This window comes from Oncorhynchus mykiss, chromosome 14, assembly GCF_013265735.2.
Source record: "Oncorhynchus mykiss isolate Arlee chromosome 14, USDA_OmykA_1.1, whole genome shotgun sequence".
Classification (NCBI taxonomy): Eukaryota; Metazoa; Chordata; class Actinopteri; order Salmoniformes; family Salmonidae; genus Oncorhynchus; species Oncorhynchus mykiss.
The window spans coordinates 5,305,160-5,329,263 of record NC_048578.1 but is presented as its reverse complement, the minus strand read 5'-3'; the positions used below and the strand labels follow the sequence as shown (position 1 = coordinate 5,329,263).

General features: G+C 42.7%; 1 protein-coding gene across 1 annotated transcript in view; it reads left to right on the top strand.

Annotated features, from left to right (window-relative positions):
* Positions 1–2,798: 2,798 nt before the first annotated feature.
* Positions 2,799–24,104, top strand: part of LOC110488603 (ras-GEF domain-containing family member 1C) — a 57,835-nt gene continuing 36,529 nt past the window's right edge. The window contains exon 1 of the mRNA XM_036942735.1: positions 2,799–3,478. The gene's annotated coding sequence lies outside the window, so the exon portion shown is untranslated. The remainder of the gene's footprint in view (positions 3,479–24,104) is intronic.

Sequence of the window (24,104 nt, the reverse complement as noted above, 5' to 3'; positions counted from 1 at the left end):
CTGCCCACAAATGTTCTATAGGATTGACGTCAGGGCTTTGTTGTGGCCACTCCAAAACCTTGACTTTGTTGTCCTTAAGCCATTTTGCCACAACTCTGGAAGTATGCTTGGGGTCATTGTCCATTTGGAAGACCCATTAGCGACCAAGCTTTAACTTCCTGTCTGATGTCTTGAGATGTTGCTTCAATATATCCCCAACATTTTCCTACCTCATGATGCCATCTATTTTGTGAAGTGCACCAGTCCCTCCTGCAGCAAAACACCCCCACAACATGATGCTGCCAACCCCATGCTTCACGGATGGGATGGTGTTCTTCGGCTTGCAAGCCTCCCATTTTTCCTCCAAACATAACATTGGTCATTATGGCCAAACAGTTCTATTTTTGTTTCATCAGACCAGAGGACATTTCTCCAAAAAGTATGATCATTGTCCTCATGCGCAGTTGCAAACCGTAGTCTGGTTTTGGAGCAGTGGCATCTACCTTGCTGATCGGCCTTTCAGGTTATGTCGATATAGGACTCGTTTTACTGTGGATATAGACATTTTTGGACCGGTTTCCTCCAGCATCTTCACAAGGTCCTTTGCTGTTGTTCTGGGATTGATTTGCACTTTTCGCACCAAAGTATGTTCATTTCGCGTCTCCTTCCAGAGTGGTATGATGGCTGCGTGGTCCCATGGTTTTATACTTGCGTATTATTGTTTGTACAGATGAACGTGGGATGAACGTGGGACCTTCAGGCGTTTGGAAATTGCTCCCAAGGATGAATCAGACTTGTGGAGGTCAACAATTTTTTCCCTGAGGTCTTTCCAGATTTCATTTGATTTTCCAATGATGTCAAGCAAAGAGGCACAGAGTTTGAAGGTAGGCCTTCAAATACATCCACAGGTACTTCTCCAATTGACTCAAATGATGTCAATTATCCTATCAGAAGCTTCTAAAGCCATGACATCGATTTTCTGGAATTTTCCAAGCTGTTTAAAGGCACAGTCAACTTAGTGTATGTAAACTTCTGACCCACTGGAATTGTGATAGAGTGAATTATTACTGAAATAATCTGCCTGCAAACTATTTTTGGAAAAATTACTTGTGCCATTGTCAGAGTCGTGTGTATAAGTGGCAGGGAAGTCAGGCGCAGGAGAATCAAACTTAGTGGAATGGAGATGTTTAATTACTTGAAAACAAACATAACTCCAAAACCATGAATACAATAAAACAACGTGGGACGAGGACCCGTCGCGCACGAATACTGAACAAACAATCTCTTACAAGGACATGAGGGGAAACAGAGGGTTAAATACACAACAGGTAATGAATGGGATTGAAACCAGGTGTGTAGGAAGACAAGAAAAAACCAATGGAACATGAAAAATGGATCAATGATGGCTAGAAGGCCGGTGACGTCGACCGCCGAGCACCGCCCGAACAAGGAGAGGCATCGACTTTGGCATAAGTCGTGACAGTCATGCACAAAGTAGATGTCCTAACCGACTTGCCAAAACTATAGTTTATTCACAAGAAGTTTGTGGAGTGGTTGAAAAACAAGTTTTAATTTCTCCAACCTAAGTGTATGTAAACTTCAGACTTCAACTGTAGCTGTGCAGAAAAGCCTGCTCATCCAACCTGACAGAGCTTGAGAGAATCTGCAGAGAAGAATGGGAGAAACTCCCCAAATACAGGTGTGACAATACAGGTGTGCCAAGCAGACTCAATGCTGTAACCGCTGCCAAAGGTGCTTCAACGAAGTACTGAGTAAACAGTCTGAATATTGACGTAAATGTGATATTTCTGTTTTTTATTTTAATAATTTTGCACAAAATTTAGAAAACCTGTATTTGCTTTGTCATTATGGGGTATTGAGTGTCGATTAATGAGGGGGGATTATTTTATTTTTATTTTAGAATAAGGCTGTAACATAACATGTAGAAAAATTCAAGGGGTCTGAACACTTTTTGATGTTACTGTAGTGCCTACAAAAAGATACCATTACTATTGCTCTCTATGACAACATCCAACAATACCATTACAACCAAACCCAAGCCCTGGCACAGGAGAGGGGTTTTAACCATCATACATACCGTTGTCATCCATAATTGGGTTAATGTTATTAATTAACTTTTCCTTTCTCAGCAGCATCTTTAAATGTCAAAGGCATATTAACATATTAAGGAGCTAGCATAGTGGGCTTCTCTGAGGGGTCATGGGTAGAGAGCTATGTATTAATTAATTGCACTGAGCCCTGCTCTGCTCTGCCATTCACATGGGAGTCGATGATGATTAGGAGAGGCCATCTTTTTATATATTAGAACATTAGTCTGGGATAACCTTGTTGACTTGTAGTCTGAACTCAAAGATAAGCATGAAACAGAAGATATTGAAATAGTAGTACTGCTTTTCTCGCACTTGCTCTCTCTCTCTCTTCAATAGGCTAGATGTGGAGGCTTATTTTACGTGACTTATTGGAGAGAAACAATGCCCTCTATTGAATCTTTTCCTCTTTATTATTGGGTGTTTTTTTTCTACTGACTCAGTGGCAATATCAACACACTCATGAACTCAATTTGACAACAGTTAATAATTGTCGAATCTGTAAATGATTCACGTGAAAATTAATTGTCAGTAATTTATTAAAATAACTGTTCACAAATACAATGACAAACTAATATTAAAGTGAATGTTTTTTTATTAATGTGTTATGGTACATTTGAATTACAAAAATATATTGAATTTGACCTATCCAATAGCATAATGCACAATATCAAGAGGATGAAAGAATTTGCTTTAGGCTGCATAGGCTACTGTAAAGAGAGGCGGAGATGAGGACTGGAGCATGTGGGTGTGTGTATTGAAAGAGAAAGACAGAGCGAGAGAGAGAGAGAGAGAGACTTGCAGGCGACTTGTTTGCTGAGGATATTAGATTTCTCTATTCATCGTCGTTAGTTCTTTCTCCTCTCTTCCAGCTCTCAGAGGACGTCTGATGTGCTGTCAATCCCCGTTGTAGCCTCTCACTCTCGTTTTGTATGGCCGTGGACACCGACTGGACAGCCGTGATCTGTTCGAAACGGGGCCGGTACATTACCACACCTTTATTGTACGTTGAAGCCACTGTCTGAATAGCGAAGGGACTACCCGCGAACCGAATTATTTCTGAATGGTTCAGTTGGGACTGTTTTTTTACGAGTATTTTCGTTCGTATTTTTATGTTCGGCATTTTGCTCCAGAATAAGTATGTTTTAGAAGATCAAGACAAGTGAATGGCTATACCAATATCAGTGGTACTGTAAACCAAGTCATAGCCCAGAGGAGACCCTAACATCATTCGATTGTGGCTTTCTTGGACCTTACTTTTTGTGAGTAGATTGTGGGATAATATATATTTTTTCCCACGGATCTTTGGATTAGCAGAACTGTTGAATTGAAACAGGCTAATACACGTAATACTCACCAAGAAGAAAGATGGGGAAGAGTGTCTAGTATCGGTAAGTGAAACGAGGTTACTACACCATAAGCAGAATAATCGATTGAAATTTCACTCACGCCCACGTGCGTCTGTGCCTCATTGCGCGCGTGCGTGTGTTTGATAATGACTTCACCTGAGTAAAAATAGCTTTTGACATATTTCAATCTTTATGTTTATCCAATCATCGAATGAGCATTAAAAACGTCAACATGCTGTCCGATTGTTTAAACATTTTATTGACGGAAGCTTAAATCCACTTGTCATTGTTGGTTGTAGGCTAATCTATATTGTTCATCTCCACACACAAACCCATGGTCATATAATTGTATTTGTAGGATTATGTAAATTACAAGTTATTCTATAACCTACAGAACTATATTTTCTGTAGAGTGCTGTAAAAAGTTTACCAAAGGGGATATCGTTCTAAGCAGCATCCCATTGGAGGTAGGTTTCACTGGTCACGTTGCCTCTACTACGATATGGGCTTAAAAAACCCCTGACAGCATGAGTCAGCGGTGTGTTTTAGCCAGAACCAGTGGGGCTATAAGGCCAGAACTCAGGAAAAACCTTGGTACAGGCTTATATGCTTACAAAACCAGCCTACTAGGGGGATTTTAGGGGCTTTATTGCGCCAAATTTAGTCAGCTGTCATATGCTAATCTAACCCAACTCCAACGTGCGCACCATACTAATTCAGAGAGAGAGAGTTAGGCAGGCGACACAGGCCAGGCATGAAACCAACCAGGATTCTGTGTCGCAGTCAGGAATACACAGCTATCCTAAATAATATAAATTAATTCCATTTAAATTACATGGCTTGTAGGCTAAATTTAACTTTCTTATCTAGCCTTTGTGTAATCATTAACCCACATGGGGAATGTAGACTCAGGACAGGACTACTTCCCCAAACAGGGTGTTGCTGTTTTTCTCTCTCTTGTTTCACAGCCTGGATATGCACTAGTAGTAGGCTAAATGCTAAGTGCCAGTTCCTGGACTGACATGATTATTTAGTTCGAATTATAGTCTTTCAGTGTAGTGCAATGGGTTTGAGGTCTGTTCTAGTGATGTGCGGGTTGAGAGTCATGAAATATTGTGTGGATGATATGGTGGATTGAATAAAAAGAAAACAGTGCATAAAAAAAATCTATAAATGTATAATTTTTGTGCAATTCATATCTATAGGCTACATTGAGGTTTTTCTTTCATTATTGGCCCCCACAATGAAAATGGGGGGGGGGGGGGGGGGGGGGGACTGTGGATGTCCATTAGTTCATACCGTCACATGCGATATCTCAGAAAGCACTGGCCGATTTTGAGGAAATTTAGGTGAATGATGCGTCTTGCCATAGAGATCCGGCATTTACAAAATTACACTGACTGGCCCAAGGCAGGAGCTTGAGTAATTATCAAACATTTGTGAGTCACACTAGAGAGGAAAAGGCGAAGCGAGAGGGATCTTCTCCAGCAGGTGCTGTTATTTGTTGTTGTTTTTGTATGGAGGTCAATCAGAATGTCGAATTTGGTTAACAACAAATGTCTTATTTCCTACGTGTGGCTTATTTGTTTGAATAGAAGTTTTGTAATACTTAGATTATTACAAGTGTACTGATATGTTGGACACGTGACATCCCGGCAACAAAACAAAACAAAAAATGTATATCGGAGTTGGGCCTGTTGTTCACATGCGTATCTGCCCTCATTGGCTAGACTGGTCCCACCTAGAGCTGTCATAGTGTCTGTATTACTGCCACACTGGTGGTCACGAGTCATGACGGCAGTCAAATTCCACGTGACCATTTAGCCACGGTAACTAGGTTTCTCCAAGCTCTGAGGCCATTCATGGTCATCAGTATACTATCAAACTTGCTAACTGCCTGGTACCTCACCCTATATTGTCCCTCTAATCAAACTGACATCAATGCAAACATAATCGAAAATCTAATCAAACACTTAATGAGAGCCGATGAGCTGATGTTGCGCAACATTTCTATAGGCAATGCAATTGCGTGAGAAAACAGAGTGATGGCTTCTATTAAAAAGAGGAGGATCCCATCAGCTTTCTATAGGCTAGGCCTACTATATTTAGTTCTCAACTTTCCTAATATTAAGCACATTGCTTCTCTTTAAAACAGGACTGTAGCCTACCTGGTTGCCATGAAAATGAACCACGGAAAAGCGTCCTCCATTCGCTATTTAAGTGCAAAGATGACATGTATTTTTTTCCGCTGCCCCTGTTTCGAAACAGGTCCATTCTAAAATAAAAACAAATTTCACACATATATTATTTAGTATATGTAAAGACAAGATTAAATTAAGAATAGTGTGATAGTATTAGCCTATCATTTGTGAATTGTATATTAAAACCGAATGATGCTCAGCTTAAGGGCAAACAGCGCATGCTTTTTTTTCACACCTCATGTAGCCTAGCCCATAGGCCTACATGTTTTGATAAGGTTTGTATTACAACTAAAGTGGACAAATAACTTCTTAAAATGAAGCACATTAATCCTCTTTACAATGGGTGTAGAGCCTAACTGGTATACAGTACATACGCAGCGCAGGAATTTCAAGTTTGGGGAAATAATTTTCACCATAGAAAAGCACCTTTATAATAAAAGCATTACATGCATAATCACATTTGTGGTCCCTTTTGTTTTGGGAATGATGTTTTCCTGCTAATGGAACATACGTGCTTATAGCCTACTGCCTTGTGCACATTGCTGTGCTTATAATGTGAAGAAATTGCCTAATATTTTATCAACATTTTAAGCTAAACGTTCTCATCTGTTGGACCAGGCTCATTGCTTTAACAGGTTTTTGGTTGCTAGTGGTTATATTAATTTGGGATCTATCGTATCCCACATCTATCTCAGAATATGTTTGGTATCTATACTATGAGGGATAGTAGAGTTACATAGGCTAGTGCTTTTGCTGTTCTTCAGGTCTACTCATCTTGTTGGCAAATTAAATGTAAATGTGGACAGTTCTTCCAATATCTTCAATATGCGCCTCGGAATTGGAGAAAGACTCGTGCAGTTGCGTCCCAGATGTATCGGTCTTCACTTGTAGGCTGTGAGAAAGACCAGATCAGGTGACTGAGAGGTGGTTCGGCATGCAGCCGGGAGAAGGGAATTCCTAATTATTATATTCAGTCCAAGGGCACAACGGCCACAAAAGTCATGGATTATTTTAGGGGGCATTACCTTCACACAGAGAGAGACTGATGAAGTGTGTACAGCATTGCGCAAAAAAACAAAGCAGAGTTTATGCCTTTCATGCAACTTTTTTCAAATCATCATTAGAGTCATATCATGTAACCTTAGAAAGTATTACAAACCGAAAACATAGAGCCTAACATTTGTATCACAACTAAAGTTACATAAATAACTTAAAATTAAGCATATAGGAGAACCTATTTCTTTGTTAACCGCTCAACACAGAATAGCCGCATGTGCGCACTCCCTCAAATTGTTTGGAGAAAATACCCTTTCTATTTTATTCAGCTATGTTCAATTGCATTCTTCATACTAGAAAATAATATAAAATAATGCCATGTAATTCTAAGAAATTTGTTTCTACTAAATGAACTAGTGCAGCCCACAGCCATATGGCATAGCCAGATCAGGGCCTAACATAAGGACAACTCAAGAGTATGCTATTCTGTTCTTCTGAAAAAAACTACATCTTCTTCATATCATGTTTCTTTAGACGTGTCTAAAATAAATAATGGGTTTATTGTTATGGTGTAGGCTATATTACATGGATTTATTAGGCCTTTTCAAATCTAGATGTTCCGTAGGTCTGCATCAGTGCCTTGTAGGCTATGCGTGGAAGCCAGGAGATGCTACCGGCAGTTATTTGCTAGACAATCACCTGCTGACAAAATTTCATGACCGCCACAGCCCTAGACTCCACCTAATCTTGCCTCCTCCCGACTTCCTTCTAGTCTGAGTACCAGTCTCTTTAGCTAACATTCCACTCCTTGACTCTCCTTGTCATTATGGAGTACAGGGAGAGAATTAGCTAAACAGACTGGTACCTAGGCTAACTGCCTTCCATTTTTATAGACATTTATTTTCACTTCAGTATCTGGTCAATGTAATGTATAATATGTGGTCACACACAATAATTGAAATGTGTTAGTCACATGCAATATCTCAATTGGCCCGGGGGGGTGGGGGGGCTGCATAATTTGTGCTGGACGACATGTTTACTGTTGCCTTGTTTTTATTTGGCATTTGTGCATAAGCCTAAACTTTAGGGCCTTACTGTACATGCGCCCATGGCCGGATTAAAAAATGTTTTTTTACTCACGGTGATGGCCGTTGCACTCGTCGTGGCAATCTATATCAAGATGAGCTACTTGGAAAAACAGTGATGCTGTTAGCTACAAATTGGGAGTTGTTGAGAAAAAAAAATGTATTGGTGCTACAGACCGATTACTCTTCTCTTTTCAGTAGTAGTAGGCATTTGTTTTCCAAACTACGTTTTTCCCGCAATTGTATTTTGAAATCCGCAATACGCAAATAAGAACAGTCTCTGAATGTCCTTGCGTGGCCCAGCCAGAGCCCAGACTTGAACCCACTCTAACGTCTCTGGAGAGACCTGAAAATAGCTGTGCAGAGATACTCGGCATCCAACCTGACAGAGGATCTGCAGAAAAGAATAGGAGAAACTTCCCAAATACAGTTGTGCCAAGCTTGTAGCATCTTACCCAAGAAGACTCGAGGCTGTAATCGCTGCCAAAGGTACTTCAACAAAGTACTGAGTAAATTTCCCAAAACTTGTTTTTGCTTTGTCATTATAGGGCATTGCATATAGATTGATGAAGAAAAAAAACAATTTAATCTATTTTAGAATAAGGCTGTAATGTAATAACATAAGGAAAATTCAAGGGGTTTGAATACTTTCCAAATGCACTGTATATACAGTATACAGTATATTTTCTTCATATTGTTTGTAATTATTATATATTTTTTCTATATATATTTGTTTTTGCTGCCTCTTGGACCCCCCCAGGCTCTGGGCCCAGTGGCGTCAGCCCCGGTAATCCCCTGCGTTATCCTGCGCCCTGCACGCACTGACTGAAACCTGGCACATCAGATGCTATTCGGTTTCTTAACACAGTGCTGCAAAAGAAAGGAAGACAAAGTAGGCAATTATAGCTTCATAACTGGACAGTGGGTACTTTGATTTTCCAAATGTTGTCTTATTGTCTATTATTATTGTTTTCTATGTCTATTTTTTATTTAATTTGATTCTTTGTTATTCATCTGAAAGCATAGGCTATTAGCCCACACAGGCCGTTGTCCTACAAGATGTCCATTTATTGTTTGTCATTTTGTTTCATTTCAGCAAAGTCAATAAGCCTTTTCAAATGAATAGGCCTAAATGCTCAAGAAAAACATAGTTGTTCAATTAATTGTTCAAGGGAAAGGTAGCCTAATTGTAGAGCGCAATTTCACAAAAGCATGTGCATGGTGTAACGGTCGTCGTGGGAAGAAGGTGAGGACCAATGTGCAGCGTGGTACGTGTTCATCTTTTTAATAAAGTAAACTTTACACTGAATAACAAAACAAGAAAGAAACACCCGAAACAGTTCTGTCTGGTGCAGACACACAAAGACAGAAAACAACCACCCACAAAACACAATAGAAAACAGGCTACCTAAATATGGTTCTCAATCAGGGACAACGATTGACAGCTGCCTTTGATTGAGAACCATACCAGGCCAAACACAGAAATAGAAAATCATAGAAAAACTAACATAGACAACCCACCCAACTCACGTCCTGACCATACTAAAACAAAGACATAACAAAAGAACTAAGGTCAGAACGTGACACATGGGGTCAATTTAGGCTATTGTTTTACAATTTCTGTTCAAGCAAAATATCAGGCTTCTATTCAATTGGCTTAAATATTTAATGAATAAATGTTGACGAAAAATTAACATGTTCGATACATTTTTTTAAACCGCACAGCATATTTTCTAAATTTGCGGATTAGGATCAGGTCCGGGTTCTCAGATTTCCACTTTATCACATATCGTCGGATGGTTGCGGACGGGTTATTAGCAAGCGGGTGAACAAACAGCTGACCCGCACATCAGTAGTCTGTGGATCATCCTATCATCTTCATCCTGAAGATTCCGTAGCGAGCTTCCTAGGGACGTGTGTATCCCAGCTAGGCTATTCTATTCTCGTATCTCATTATCTTGATGGTCATAAATCAACCTTATTTAATATTCAGACAAAAACTGAGAGTCGTAAAGCGAGAAACATAGTGGAGGTGGTGTGGCACCATTTTGCAGCGAATGTGTTCCTTAACAATTTGATTTCAGTGTGAATGCAAACAGTATCCCAACCTTTGACTCTGTAAACAAACAGTACCCCAGCACATTATCTGTCACAATCTATAAATGATAGATTCCTTGTTACAGAGTTTGCAGTGCATGATGGTTCCGCCATGAGGTAGTCTGATGATAGTAGGCTCTTGGGAAACCTCTTAGGTGGGCAGAGAGACACTCAAGACATTGTGGCTGCTGCAACTTTCCCACTTTCCCCTCAGCTCCAGTCCCCTCCTCACTCACTGATCCTTCGAACTCCCCATGATTTGAGGAGGGGCTCAGATTTCCCACCCCACCTACCCACTACTCCAGCCTCAGAGATCCTTCCCAGTGGGCCTAATCCTAGCTGCTCCTTTCACAGAGATGCAGCCTTCACTAACCACCAGACACCTGCATGCAGCCCTAAGCTTTTTCTGTGCTCACTCACTCAATCTCTCTCTTTCTCTCTAATGACACCTTGGGAAAAGGACTGAAGCCCAACATCTGTGTCCCCTTTCACACTGGTTCACGTTTACTGAAGAACGTGCTGCTGTGTACCTAGCGGGGTGAAAAACAAACTTTCTTCCACTCCACGGTTAAGGGTGACATCATGGGGAATGGGAAAATACTGTATGTCTTCTGAGGCTCGTCTCCTTTCATTCCCTAGAACTTGAGCTTAATTTCATTGAAATGACGTGGAGACAACATTGATTCAACCAGTGTGTGCCCAGTGGGAATGCACTCTCTACAGATCTACTGGTGCAACAAGCCTAGTTCCCATGGGCACACTGGTGATACAGTTGTCAAGTGAAACCTGGGCATATCCACAAAGCGTCTCAGAGTAAGAATATAATGAATAAGATTATATGGACAGATTCTAGATCTGTCTTCCTACTCTGAGAAGCTTTGTGGATCAGGACGCTCGCTCAAGAGTGACTTCGAAATTGGACGTCTATCCATTTTGGGGCAGCAGGTAGCCTAGTGGTTAGAGCGTTGGGCTAGTAACCGAAAGGTTGCAAGATCAAATCCCCGAGCTGACAAGGTAAACATTTTTGGCCATCATTGAAAATAAGAATTTGTTCTTAACTACTTGCCTAGTTAAATACAAATAAAAATGTCCTAAGGACATCGGGAGATGCCTTCCAAACCGGCCACTAGGAGCAACAATGAGGGTTATTACCGTCAAGTAGGCTTGGGTTTCGCTAGGGCATGGCGCTAATCCCATGACTCTGGATCAGAAGGTTGTGTGTTTATAAAAATAATTGTATTAATCCTATCCCAAACCCTATCCCAAATTCCAAACCCTTAAATTTCAAAATTTGACGTTTTGAGGAACTTCTACATTTTATGTTTGAAGAAACGGAACAATACTGAGCAGGAAGAGTCATTCTAGGGTGTCACAACACTTGACGTTTGGAATAACTTCGGAATTTGATGTTTAGAGAAAAGCTTTGTAGTGTGGATAAGGGCTCTGAGGGCTCAAGTTCCTCTTAGATAAGAGTTGCTGTGAGTCACCAATGCAAGGGCAGTCATTCAACCTCTCCCATGTGCCCCAATCCAGGCCCAGCCTAGAGAGAGAAACAGGTGTGCGTTTTAACAAGGGCATAATTTATGTTGACATGGAGTGAAATGGAAAGGGGCATCTCACAGCCTCACATGAGGTCACGGTGGGTAGTAGTGTACACTCAGGGTCTGAGTGTGTGTCTGAGGGGTAACAGTCTGGCTGCTATGACAGGTTTAGCACCTCTGAATGTTTATGGGTCTGTGTTGCCCTGTGTTGATGTCATGGCAATTTGGATGGTTCAGTCTTCAGAGAACAACTTCTAGACAGGTTTTTTTTTAATTTGACAAACATGTTTTCAGATAAACAATCGTGGATTGAAATTGAAAAAGACAATGTGATGGTGTTGAAGGTTTTCATACATGACAGATCTACCCATCCCCTCAGGGGCCCTCTTACCTCGGGGGGCCTCGGGACAAGTCCACCAGAATCCTATACTCGGATGATTGTCGTTTTAGTAGCGACCGTCCAAATATATGTCATGAGTGAATCTTAAAGGACACCCAATTCTACATTCGTGCACTACATGGGGAGTATTTGTGATTTGGCGATACGGACATGGTCCTGCAGTGGAATACGAACGTAATGGCCGTGAATGTTCTGCGTCCAGAGAAAGAGTGAAGAGAGGAAAGAAAGAAAGAAAAATAAAGAAAGACAAGAGGGATGGAGTAATGATAGTAAGGTAATGACGGAGGAAGAGTGTGTCACTGTCGGGAATCAACAGACTTTGAATTACCTCACAACAAGTTAGACAGGACACCATGGCAACGCTCGGCACTCCACACTCTTCAATTTAGCTCTCTCGGATTCCACACGGGTGTCGTGGTGTCATTCAAGCAGAGCTTGTAAAACGTGATAGTTGCCTGTAGGTTACATTCAAGAAGTACTACACAAGGCTACGCCTGGTTAGATGTAGGTATTTACATCCTACATGTTCATAAAGTTCTATGAATTGGCCCAATTCAATTCATACCTAATCACATACATACTTCCCCTATGGTTACCATAAAACAAAAAGCAAGCCTTCCCGAAAGGCCATAGCTGTATATGCAGAGCTCCTATCTGTCTGCCTGTCTCTGATCCTGTCACAACACATGACGCATGATATCACAGTAGACAGAGCCAAGGCCTAAGAAAAGTTATTATCTCACCCTTCCTTCTTCAGTAACAATGACAGATCATGTATCTGTCTCTCCGTACAGTAGGGGTAATAAAGGATGCTGTAATATATATTCAAAATCGTAACAGCCATTATGAAATTAGTAATGCAGTGATATTACATTTGCATCGGTTACCAATCACTCGTAACTGATTGGGTTGTATGTCAATTATGTCGCATGGTCGTGCAAAATCAATGCAACGTAAAGGACATTTGACAAGCCTGTTTGAATCGCGCCTAAAGAGCTCGTATTAACTAGAAAGGTCACCTATTACCATTGGGTAGAATCTGGTTGAATCAACGTTGTTCCCATGTCATTTCCCCCAAAAATAATCTACGTGTAAAACTGATTGAATTTGAAATAAAATCATCAACGTAAGGGAATTTAGTTTATTTTTCACATAACTTTTAACCTAAATCAATGACATGGTGATTTGTTTAGTTGATTTCACGTTTAATTCACAACTCAACCAAATGTGAATCAAAACTAGATGTTGAACTGACATCTGTGCCCAGTAGGTTTATTCAAATCATTTCAGTAACATTTGATTCATCCGTTCTATTATCCCTTCCCTCCCTCCATTTGATACATTTCTGAGTATCGTCTTCCAACCACCTTTTTAAAAGATGATAATTCCCCTGTAAGTGCCTCCTTAGAATGATGTCTGTTCGGAGAAAACCTCTCCCCCTCCCTTCTCTTCAGTGCACCATTGCATCATGTGGCCGTGATGAATCTGAATGTATGAATAATTCAACACTTTTTTAAAGTAACATGACCCTTCTGAATGACAGATTGAGGGCATGTGTAGCTCAGGCATGTGCCGGTGCCGTTCATTCGGAGAGCCATTTTGTATACTCCCCTCCAATTACCTCTAAGTAACACCAGAGAGTACCTATTCATCTCAATGATGGATTACCAGGACGTGTACTCCAAGCATGCGCTGAACTGGCAGGTGTCTTCACTGACATTTTCAACCTGTCCCTGACTGAGTCTCACTCAACACTGCCCTTTCCCACCTGGACAACATGAACACTTATAGTTGAAGTCATTCAAACTAGTTTTTCAACCACTCCACAGATTTCTTGTTAACAAACTAGTTTTGGCAATTCGGTTAGGACATCTACTTTGTGCATGACACAAGTAATTTTTCCAGCAGTTGTTTACAGACAGATTATTTCACTTATAATTCACTGTATCCCACTTCCAGTGGGTCAGGAGTTTACATACACGAAGTTGACTGTGTCTTTAAACAGCTTGGAAAATTCCTGTTAATTATGTCATGGCTTTAGAAGCTTCTGATAGGCTAATTGATATCATTTGAGTCAATTGGAGGTGTACCTGTGGATGTATTTCAAGGCCTACCTTCAAACTCAGTTCATCTTGGCTTGACAGCATGGGAAAATCAAAATAAATCAGCCAAGACTGCTGAAAAAAATTTGAAGACCTCCACAAGTCTGGTTCATCCTTGGGAGCAATTTGGGAGCAATTTCCAAATGCCTGAAGGTATCTGTACAAACAATAGTATGCAAGTACAAACACCATGGAACCATGCAGCCATCATTCCGCTCAGGAAGGAGACGCGTTCTGTCTCCTATAGATTAACTTACTTTGGTGCGAAAAGTGCAAATCAATCACAGAACAACAGCAAAGAACCTTGTGAAGATGTTGGAGAAAACAGGTACAAAAGTATCTATATCCACAGTAAAATGAGTCCTATATCGACATTAGCAAGGAAGAAGCCACTGCTCCAAAACGGCCATAAAAAAGCCAGACTACGGTTTGCAACTGCACATGAGGACAATGATCGTACTTTTTGGAGAAATGTCCTCTGGTCTGATGAAACAAAAATAGAACTGTTTGGCCATAATGACCATCGTTATGTTTGGAGGAAAAGGGGGATGCTTGCAAGCCGAAGAACACCATCCCAACCGTGAAGCACGAGGGTGGCAGCATCATGTTGTTGGGGTGCTTTTCTGCAGGAGGGACTGGTGCACTTCACAAAATAGATGGCATCATGAGGATGGAACATTATGTGGATGTATTGAAGCAACATCTCAAGACATTAGTCCGGAAGTTAAAGCTTGGTCGCAAATGGCTCTTCCAAATGGACAATGACCCCAAGCATACTTCCAAAGTTGTGGCAAAATGGCTTAAGGACAACAAGGTCAAGGTTTTTGAGTGGCCATCACAAAGCCCTGGCCTCAATCCCATAGAAAAAATTGTGGGCAGAACTGAAAAAATGTGTGCGAGCAAGGAGGCCTACAAACCAGCCCTAATCAGGAGGAATGGGCCGAAATTCACCCAAGTTATTGTGGGACCCACTGGGAATGTGATGAAAGAAATAAAATATGAAATAAATCATTCTCTCTACCATTATTCTGACATTTCACATTCTTAAAATAAAGTGGTGATCCTAACTGACCTAAAACAGGGAATTTTTACTAGGATTAAATGTCAGGATTTGTGAAAAACTGAGTTTAAAACTATTTGGCTAAGGTGTATCTAAACTTCTGACTTCAACTGTATGTGAGAATGCTATTCATTGACTACAGCTCAGCGTTCAACACCATTGTGCCCCCAAAGCTCATCAGCAAGCGAAGGACCCTGGGACTAAACACCTCCCTCTGCAAATGGATCCTGGATTTCCTGACGGGCCGCCTCAGGTGGTAAAGTTAGGGAACAACACATCTGCCCCGCTGATACTCAACACGGGGGCCCATCAGGGGTGCGTGCTCAGTCACCTCCTGTACTCCCTATTATTTCATGACTGCATGGCCAGGCATGACTCCAACACCATCATCAAGTTTGCTTTTGACACAACAGTGGTAGGCCTGATCACCGTCAACAATGAGACAGCCTATAGGAGGAGGTCAGAGACCTGGTTGTGTGGTGCCAGGACAACAACCTATCCCTCAACGTGATCAAGGCAAAGGAGATGATTATGGACTATAGGAAAAGGAGGACCGAGCACGCCCCCATTCTCATCGACTGGGCTGTTGTGGGACAGGTTGAGAGCTTCAAGTTCCTTGGTGTCCACATCACCAACAAACTCTCATGGTCCAAACACATTTAAGACAGTCGTGAAGAGGGTACGACAAAGCCTATTCCCCCTCAGGAGACTGAAAAGATTTTGCATGGGTCCTCAGATCCTCAAAAAGTTCTACAGCTGCACCATCGAGAGCATCCTGACCGGTTGCATCACTGCCTGGTATGGCAACTGCTCGGCCTCCAACCGCAAGGCACGACAGAGGGTAGTGCGTACAACCCAGTACATCACTGGGGCCAAGCTTCCTGCCATCCATGACCTCTATATCAGGCACTGTCAGAGGAAGGCCCTAAAACTTGTCAAAGACTCCAACCACCCTAGTCATAGGCTGTTCTCTCTGCTACCGCACAGCAAGCGGTACCGGAGCTCCAAGTCTAGGTCCAAAAGGCTTAACAGCTTCTACTCCCAAGCCATAAGACTCCTCATCGGCTAATCAAATGGCTACCCAGAGCCCCCTTTTACACTGCTGCTACTCTCTGTTTATAATCTATGCATAGTCACTTTAACTCAACCTACCAACATGTTACCTCAATTACATCGACTAACCGGTGACCCTGCACATTGACTCTGTACCGGTATCCCCTGTGTATAGCCTCGCTTGTTATTTTACTGCTGCTGTTTAATTATTTGTTACTTTTATTTTCTATTTTCTACATGTCTATTTTTTACTTAACACTTATTATTATTTTTCTTAACTTCTTCGAGCATTGTATGTTAAGGGCTTGTAAGTAAGCATTTCACTGTAAGGTCTACCTACACCTGTTGTTTTCGGCGCATGTGACAAATAACATTTGATTTGATTTGTGTCGTGGTGGAACTCAAGTGCAAGCTAATGTTTCTTCCTCTTTCAACCTAGACATGTATTTTGGTATATATTTATAATGTAAACGTTGTCAGCTTTTACTAGTTGCTTAAGTAAAATAATATGTTTTTAATGGTGAGCAAGCATTGTGCCTTTTCCTTTTCAATTATGTAAAAGTGGGAGAATTGGTGTAAAATGTGGTGTGTTGCAGGAGACGATGTTAACCACCCTACGACCATCCTTTTTAACTAATCCTTTTTAACTAAAGCTACATCTGATAAGAAGCTGTAGGTGTAATGTGTCACGTCCTGACCTTAGTTCCTTTTTTATGTCTCTGTTTTAGTTTGGTCAGGGCGTGAGTTGGGGTGGGCATTCTATGTTTTGTAGTCTAGGTTTTGTATTTCTATGTGTTTGGCCTGGTATGGTTCCCAATCAGAGGCAGCTGGCAATTGTTGTCTCTGATTGAGGACCATACTTAGGCAGCCTGTTTTCCCACTATGGGGGTGGGTAGTTGTTTTCTGTTTTGTGTGTCTGCACCAGCCAGAACTGTTTTGGTCGTTGGCGTTGTTATTTTTGTGATTTCAGTGTTCATGAAATAAATATGGACACATACCACGCTGCACCTTGGTCCTCTTCTTCCAACAGCCGTTACATAATGGGAGTGAACGAGAGAATAAACTGGAAAATGAATACTCTACACAGAGTGTGTTTGATAGACACTAAGGTTTCACTGTGTGACCTTATGCTTTGCAAGTTGATCATTTCTTGAAACATTCATCTTGAATTAATCTAAATGTAAATTATAATAAAGTGGTAGTGTGGGCCGTGGAGCGTTTCTTTACAGATTGAGAGAGTGTGCTGCTTTTGTCCTCCCAAGAGCCTTTCTCTCCCTCTCCTTCATCCCTCTCCCTCCACCTCTCTCTCTCCTTCGTCCTGCTCTCTCTCTGTCCCTCTGTCCCTCTCTCTCCTTTGTCTCCCTCTCTCCCTCGTTCCTCTCTCTTTCCCTCTCCTTCGTCCCTCCTTCATCCGTCTCTCTGTCCTTCGTTCCTCTCTCCCCTTCTCCCCTCTCTGTCTCTCACTCTCTCTGGCTGATAGACAGGGCCTATGGGAATACAACCACACCTCTTGCTGATGAGAGAACTACTTTGTTTTCTCCTCTCTGGGATGACTTCATTGGGCTCCGCTGTGTCGAGGCAGTCAACAGCCTCAGTCCCCTCACTCACTCACACACACACACACACACACGTACGCTCACACACACAATGTCCAAACTCGCTCAGGAATGAGGCCGGCTGGCTGCCGCTCACACACACACTCCCAGGATAGGGTGTGTTTATCGGCAGATAATTCCCAAAGAGGTTTACGTTGGGGATTGATGAAGCTGATCCGGCATGGGAACAGGTGCCGGGATATGATTCAAACACTGTCCATATGCCATGGTGGTGGCTGTTCAACAGAGGGATTTAGGGTACATGTTCATGTTTAGCTTGAAAGTCTCTGCCTCTCCTCTCTCACTGTCATGCCATACCACAGAAAGAGGGTGGAGTATGGATGGAGAAATGGAAAACCGCAATGGTAACTCGATAGTCGGTGTGTGTGTGTGTGCGCGTGCATGAGCTTGTGTGTGTGTGTGCCTGCACGTGTGAATGTGTGTAACACAATGCACTCATTTGTTTGCAACTGAACCCCCCCCCCCCCACACACACACACACACATACACACACGCACCACAAACAAAGAAAGGCGGTTTACGGTTTGTTAGAAAGCATGCTGAGACATATGATTGCTATTTTTCACATTCTGTTGGAATTGACTCCACTCAGCTTGGCAGAAGCGACCCTAGCCTTGCTCTTTTTCCTCGGGCATAGTGCTGGACGCCAGTAGACTTTTGGGGTCCTGTTGTGACTGGGGAGGGTGGAAAGCCAAAAGGGCTCCTATGCCAGCAGTCCCCACTGGGATGACAGGCTGTTGCAGGGCCATCTGTATAGGCATCCTGACATAGTGGGTTGGGAAGTAGGGCGTGGGCTCGTGGAGAGGAATGGATGGACTAGTGGAGGGGAAAGAGGAGAGGTAATGGATACATTTTTGTTTAATTGTGAGGATCAATAACTACTGTGCTCAGGTGACATCTGATTTCAAAGACACTTTTATCCTGGGCTCAAATTGAGATAAAGCCCACAGAATCATTACAAAGCAAACAGCTTTCAAAGTATATCTCCAATATAGGCCAGCAGTGCTACAACTCTGTGAAGTCTCAGTCTCAGTCTCATTACACCCAAAACAGTGTCAGCACTAAAAATACATCAATGTTTTTTTAGAGCAGTTCCTAAAAATGGAAAAGGCACTAAAATAAAGAGCTTCCTAATAGAGTTCAAAAGCAGAGCTGGAGGAGAGGAGGGGAGTGGAGGAGAGAGGAGAAGTTTCTAGTTCAGTCCGAGACAGAGAAGAGTTTGTCTGCCCTCTGCCCTTGGTTGGAATATCTCCTCCTCACCCTTTCTCACCCACCAAAGGGATGGTAAGGGTCACATTTGACCTCTCCTTGTCCTGGGAGAGTGACCCTGAATGACCTTTGAACCAGGAAATGAAAACAACACCAAAAACAACGCCTACTGACATACCCATGAACTATGTTTAAAAACCAGGCGTTAAGTGTCAACGGGATTTTTAGTGTCACTGTTGGCATCTGAGAGGAGACTCTCACAACCCACTTGCATATAAGGATCTTGTCCATCCAATTGGCTGTCAGTAATACATACAGTCTCTATAACTTCCCTCAATCAAACTTGGCTGTTCTTAGGATGCTGATATGGCAGGCTATATAATAAATTCTCTGTCCCCTCCCTGGTAGATACTGTGTTCCAGCCAGAGGATAACAGCTAGGATCTCTGCCTGCTGTACAGACACACAACTGGTCTTGTCCTCGTGTTACTGACTTTGGGAGGGATAAATTGACAAGGAGAACATAGGCTAGTGAATTAATCACTGTAAAACAGTCCAGGTGTTTTTGTGCTGCCTCAGTCTATTGTTATGTTCAGCCACTCTAGGCTTTTCTAAAGCCTCCACAGTCTCTGAATAAGACCCACTAAAACATCCTGGCCCAGGCTGAATAAAAGAGGTGGAAGAGGGGCTCTGATACTTAGATTGACCCTGGTGTAAACAAAGCCCTGGCTGTACTCAGGAAGCACTGGATCTAACCCCCTGAACTCTAACCCCTGACCCCTGTGTCTGAGAGTTCAGACAGAGATTTTCTACCTCACCGATCCGTCTGACTCTCCCCCTCTCCTCTTCAGCCTCATTGTGGATCCTCAATGGCCCTGAATCCTGCCCCCTTAACCCTTTAACCCTAATAGACTCATTAATCCTGTATGTCTGGGAAGTCAGACAGAGATTTGCTACTTCACTGATTCAGCCAGCTGCTCCCACTCCTCTCCCCACTACACTACAGTCTGATTTTAGTGTTGTCTCCAATGCCCCTGACCTCTAACCCCTGTCTCTGAGAGAGCAGACTAGTAGCTGTGTCTCTCCATCCCTTCCTTTCTGCCTCACTGACAGCCAAGCAAATGTGAGTAATCCAGGTTTATCCCTGTGTAAACGAGACAAAGCAAGAAAGACGGATAGAGAACAGGTAAAGGAGAGAACGAGATGTAGTCTGACAGCTTCAGCACCCCAGTCATGCTAACAATGGCTTTGTTTCATCGCCACGGTGACAATGCTCTCCAAGCTCTCCCTTCACACACACACACACACACACACTGTGTGTTAATCCTGGCAGAACAAAGCAAGCAGATCCGCTTGATGGTAACGATACCATAGCAGCCCCACAGGAACAAAAGGCAGTGTGCACAACCAGTGTTTAATTTCAGCTGGATCCTGCCTGAACAGGATCCTGCACCTCTCCATTTTGGCTGGATCCGGTACCTCTCATGGAATGAAAAATAATTTTCATAATAATAAAAGCCATGAACGTTCATTTGAGTTCTCCTGCCCTGGTTTTTTGGGGGGGATATGCTAACATTAAAGTTCTGCTTTCTGTTAATTCAGAATAGGCTACTACACTATGAGTAGGCCTATAAATTAGCCACAGAGGATCTATAATGATTTTTTTTGCCTAGCTGTGGATTGATTGTGTGTAGCCCAATAACAAGGCCTAGCCTACGGTCGGGAGCGCGTGGCAAATCTGTCAGTGAACACTATGCAGGCAAATCCTTTTTTTCTCCTCCAACAATTGTATTTGAAGACACAGGTTGGAAAGCAAATAGCTCCTGCTGAAAAGAGAAGCCTAATCTGTCTTCTGTAGGCTACCAAAATATTTGATCCACTTCCAAATATTGTTTTGCAAAGAAGTAGCACTTTGTGACATCTGGTGATGTAAAAAAAGGCTTTTATGAGTACATTTGATTGATAGACTTTCGACACTAATGCATCGAACATCGCCGGCGAGCGAGTCATTGGGTGAGTAAGTGTAAGACTATAATTTCCTCAAATTGTAGCCTACAACACACCTAGGCCTAGGCTATTGATGGATTCAAGACAATGTTGTTTTTATTGACCTCAGATTCTCAGTGCCATTTCAATCATTTGTTTATTTATTTATTTTTTACCCCCATTTATCCCCAATTCCGTCCAATCCAATTGGTAGTTACAGTCTTGCCCCATTGCTGCAACTACCATCTAGACTCTCGGGAGAGGCGAAGGTCGAGAGCCGTGCGTCCTCCGAAACACAACCCCGCCAATCCGCACTTCTTCTTGACACAATGCTCGCTTAACCCAGAAGCCAGCCGCACTAACGTGTCGTAGGAACACCGGTACACCTTGTCAGCGTGCATGCGCCCGGCCCGCCACAGGAGTCGCAAGAGCGAGATGGGACACAGCTGGCCAAACCCTCCCTATCCCGGACGACGCTGGGCCAATTGTGCGTCGCCTGCGACACAGCCAGGTATCGAACCAGGATCTGTAGTAACGCAGCTAGAACTTCGATGCAGTGCCTTAGACCGCTGCGCCACTCAGGAGGCCCCATTTCGATCATTTGTGCGGTATTAAAAAAAGATTCTGCTAAAGTCTCCAGTCTTGTAAAATTACATAGAATTGCATGAAATGCGTTTATAAAAGGACACATTTCACCCGGACCCTAGGCTACTAAAAATGTTCTCCATGTGTGCAACCTCTGTTAGTGCCTCTACTCTACTGCTCTATGAAACTACCAAATGCGATGATATGCATGCAATGCTTTATTATAAAGGTGATTATTTTTTTGGTACCTCTGAGTTCCCCAGGTTACCCCCCTCTCACGCTCATTTTTCGTTCCAGCACCTCCTGATTTACCAACAATAGCAGCTGAAACCCCTAGCTGTGTGTCTTGACAGATGTGTGACTAGTGTCATTGTGTAAGAGAGCATGCAGACAGCCACCTACAGTTTGACAGTGTGTGTGTGCTTTGTATATCAAGATTTGTAAATTAAGCACACACACATTTGTAAATTAAGCACACACTGTCAAACTGTAGGTGACTGTCTGCGTGCTCTCTTACACAATTACACGAGTCACACATCTGTCAAGACACACAGCTAGGGGTTTCAGCTGCTATTGTTGGTCTCGGGCAAGTAGTTTGATAAACATCACCTACTATGTTTTAGTTGATGTGATGATCAAGGCTCTATACTAGGAAAGGGAATGTGGGTGAAGAAAACCTGATCGTACAGAAGGTTACGGCTTATGGGTGTGTCTGCATTGCAACTAGATCTCACACCTATGTCACACGAAATCCTGCCCATAATCCTGCATTGCAGCATAATTCACCATCATTTTTGTGCAACCTCAGCTAAACGTGTCTGATACTGTTGGTTGACGTAAGCACTACCGTAATACACAGGCTGAGACAGGATGTCTGTATTATTGTTTCCTGACCGCTCTATTCTTCTTGACCATGATGCATTAACTGACGATGATGATGATGATGATGGTGTGTGTGTGTGTGTGTGTGTGTGTGTGTGAAGGGGGGATACAACTAGAGTGAAAGCGGAAGCAAATCACACGTGTGTGTGTGTGAATGAGCGAGGTACCCACTGGGTACACACACGCTCATCCGTCTCTGGAGTAGTGCAGGGGCTTAGAGTGTGTGTACACACAGAGTGGTGACTCATGGTTGAACTCAGATGTTCTCCCAGACTCACCATGGCCCTAGAGCTGTACAGCCTTAAGTACACAGCCAGTCAGCCAGTAGCCAGCCAATCAGCCAGTAAGTCAGCAAGACAGTCAGCCAGTAAGTCAGCCAGTCATCCAGTCAACCAACCAGTCAACCAACTAATCAGTCAGCCAGTAAGTCAGCCAGACAGTCAGCCAGTAAGTCAGCCAGTCAACCAACCAGTCAACCAACTAATCAGTCAGCCAGTAAGTCAGCCAGACAGTCAACCAGACAGTCAGCCAGTAAGTAAGTCAGCCAGTCAGCCAGTCAACCAACCAGTCAGCCAGCCAGTCAGCCAGCCAGTCATCCAACCAATCAGTCAGCCAGTCAGCCCTGCCTTACAGAGGAAATGCTTCCTTTAGGAATCCCTGTGTACTGTATCTCTAGGACAGCATCATAGATGTGGCAGTGCCAGAGTAATCTACACCACAGCAGGGGTATTACAAGGACACACTGGGCTTTCCCTAGCATTGTCACATCTAGACCATTATATACAGTGCCTTGCGAAAGTATTCGGCCCCCTTGAACTTTGCGACCTTTTGCCACATTTCAGGCTTCAAACATAAAGATATAAAACTGTATTTTTTTTGTGAAGAATCAACAACAAGTGGGACACAATCATGAAGTGGAACGACATTTATTGGATATTTCAAACTTTTTTAACAAATCAAAAACTGAAAAATTGGGCGTGCAAAATTATTCAGCCCCCTTAAGTTAATACTTTGTAGCGCCACCTTTTGCTGCGATTACAGCTGTACGTCGCTTGGGGTATGTCTCTATCAGTTTTGCACATCGAGAGACTGACATTTTTTCCCATTCCTCCTTGCAAAACAGCTCGAGCTCAGTGAGGTTGGATGGAGAGCATTTGTGAACAGCAGTTTTCAGTTCTTTCCACAGATTCTCGATTGGATTCAGGTCTGGACTTTGACTTGGCCATTCTAACACCTGGATATGTTTATTTTTGAACCATTCCATTGTAGATTTTGCTTTATGTTTTGGATCATTGTCATGTTGGAAGACAAATCTCCGTCCTAGTCTCAGGTCTTTTGCAGACTCCATCAGGTTTTCTTCCAGAATGGTCCTGTATTTGGCTCCATCCATCTTCCCATCAATTTTAACCATCTTCCCTGTCCCTGCTGAAGAAAAGCAGGCCCAAACCATGATGCTGCCACCACCATGTTTGACAGTGGGGATGGTGTGTTCAGGGTGATGAGCTGTGTTGCTTTTACGCCAAACATAACGTTTTGCATTGTTGCCAAAAAGTTCAATTTTGGTTTCATCTGACCAGAGCACCTTCTTCCACATGTTTGGGGTGTCTCCCAGGTGGCTTGTGGCAAACTTTAAACAACACTTTTTATGGATATCTTTAAGAAATGGCTTTCTTCTTGCCACTCTTCCATAAAGGCCAGATTTGTGCAATATACGACTGATTGTTGTCCTATGGACAGAGTCTCCCACCTCAGCTGTAGATCTCTGCAGTTCATCCAGAGTGATCATGGGCCTCTTGGCTGCATCTCTGATCAGTCTTCTCCTTGTATGAGCTGAAAGTTTAGAGGGACGGCCAGGT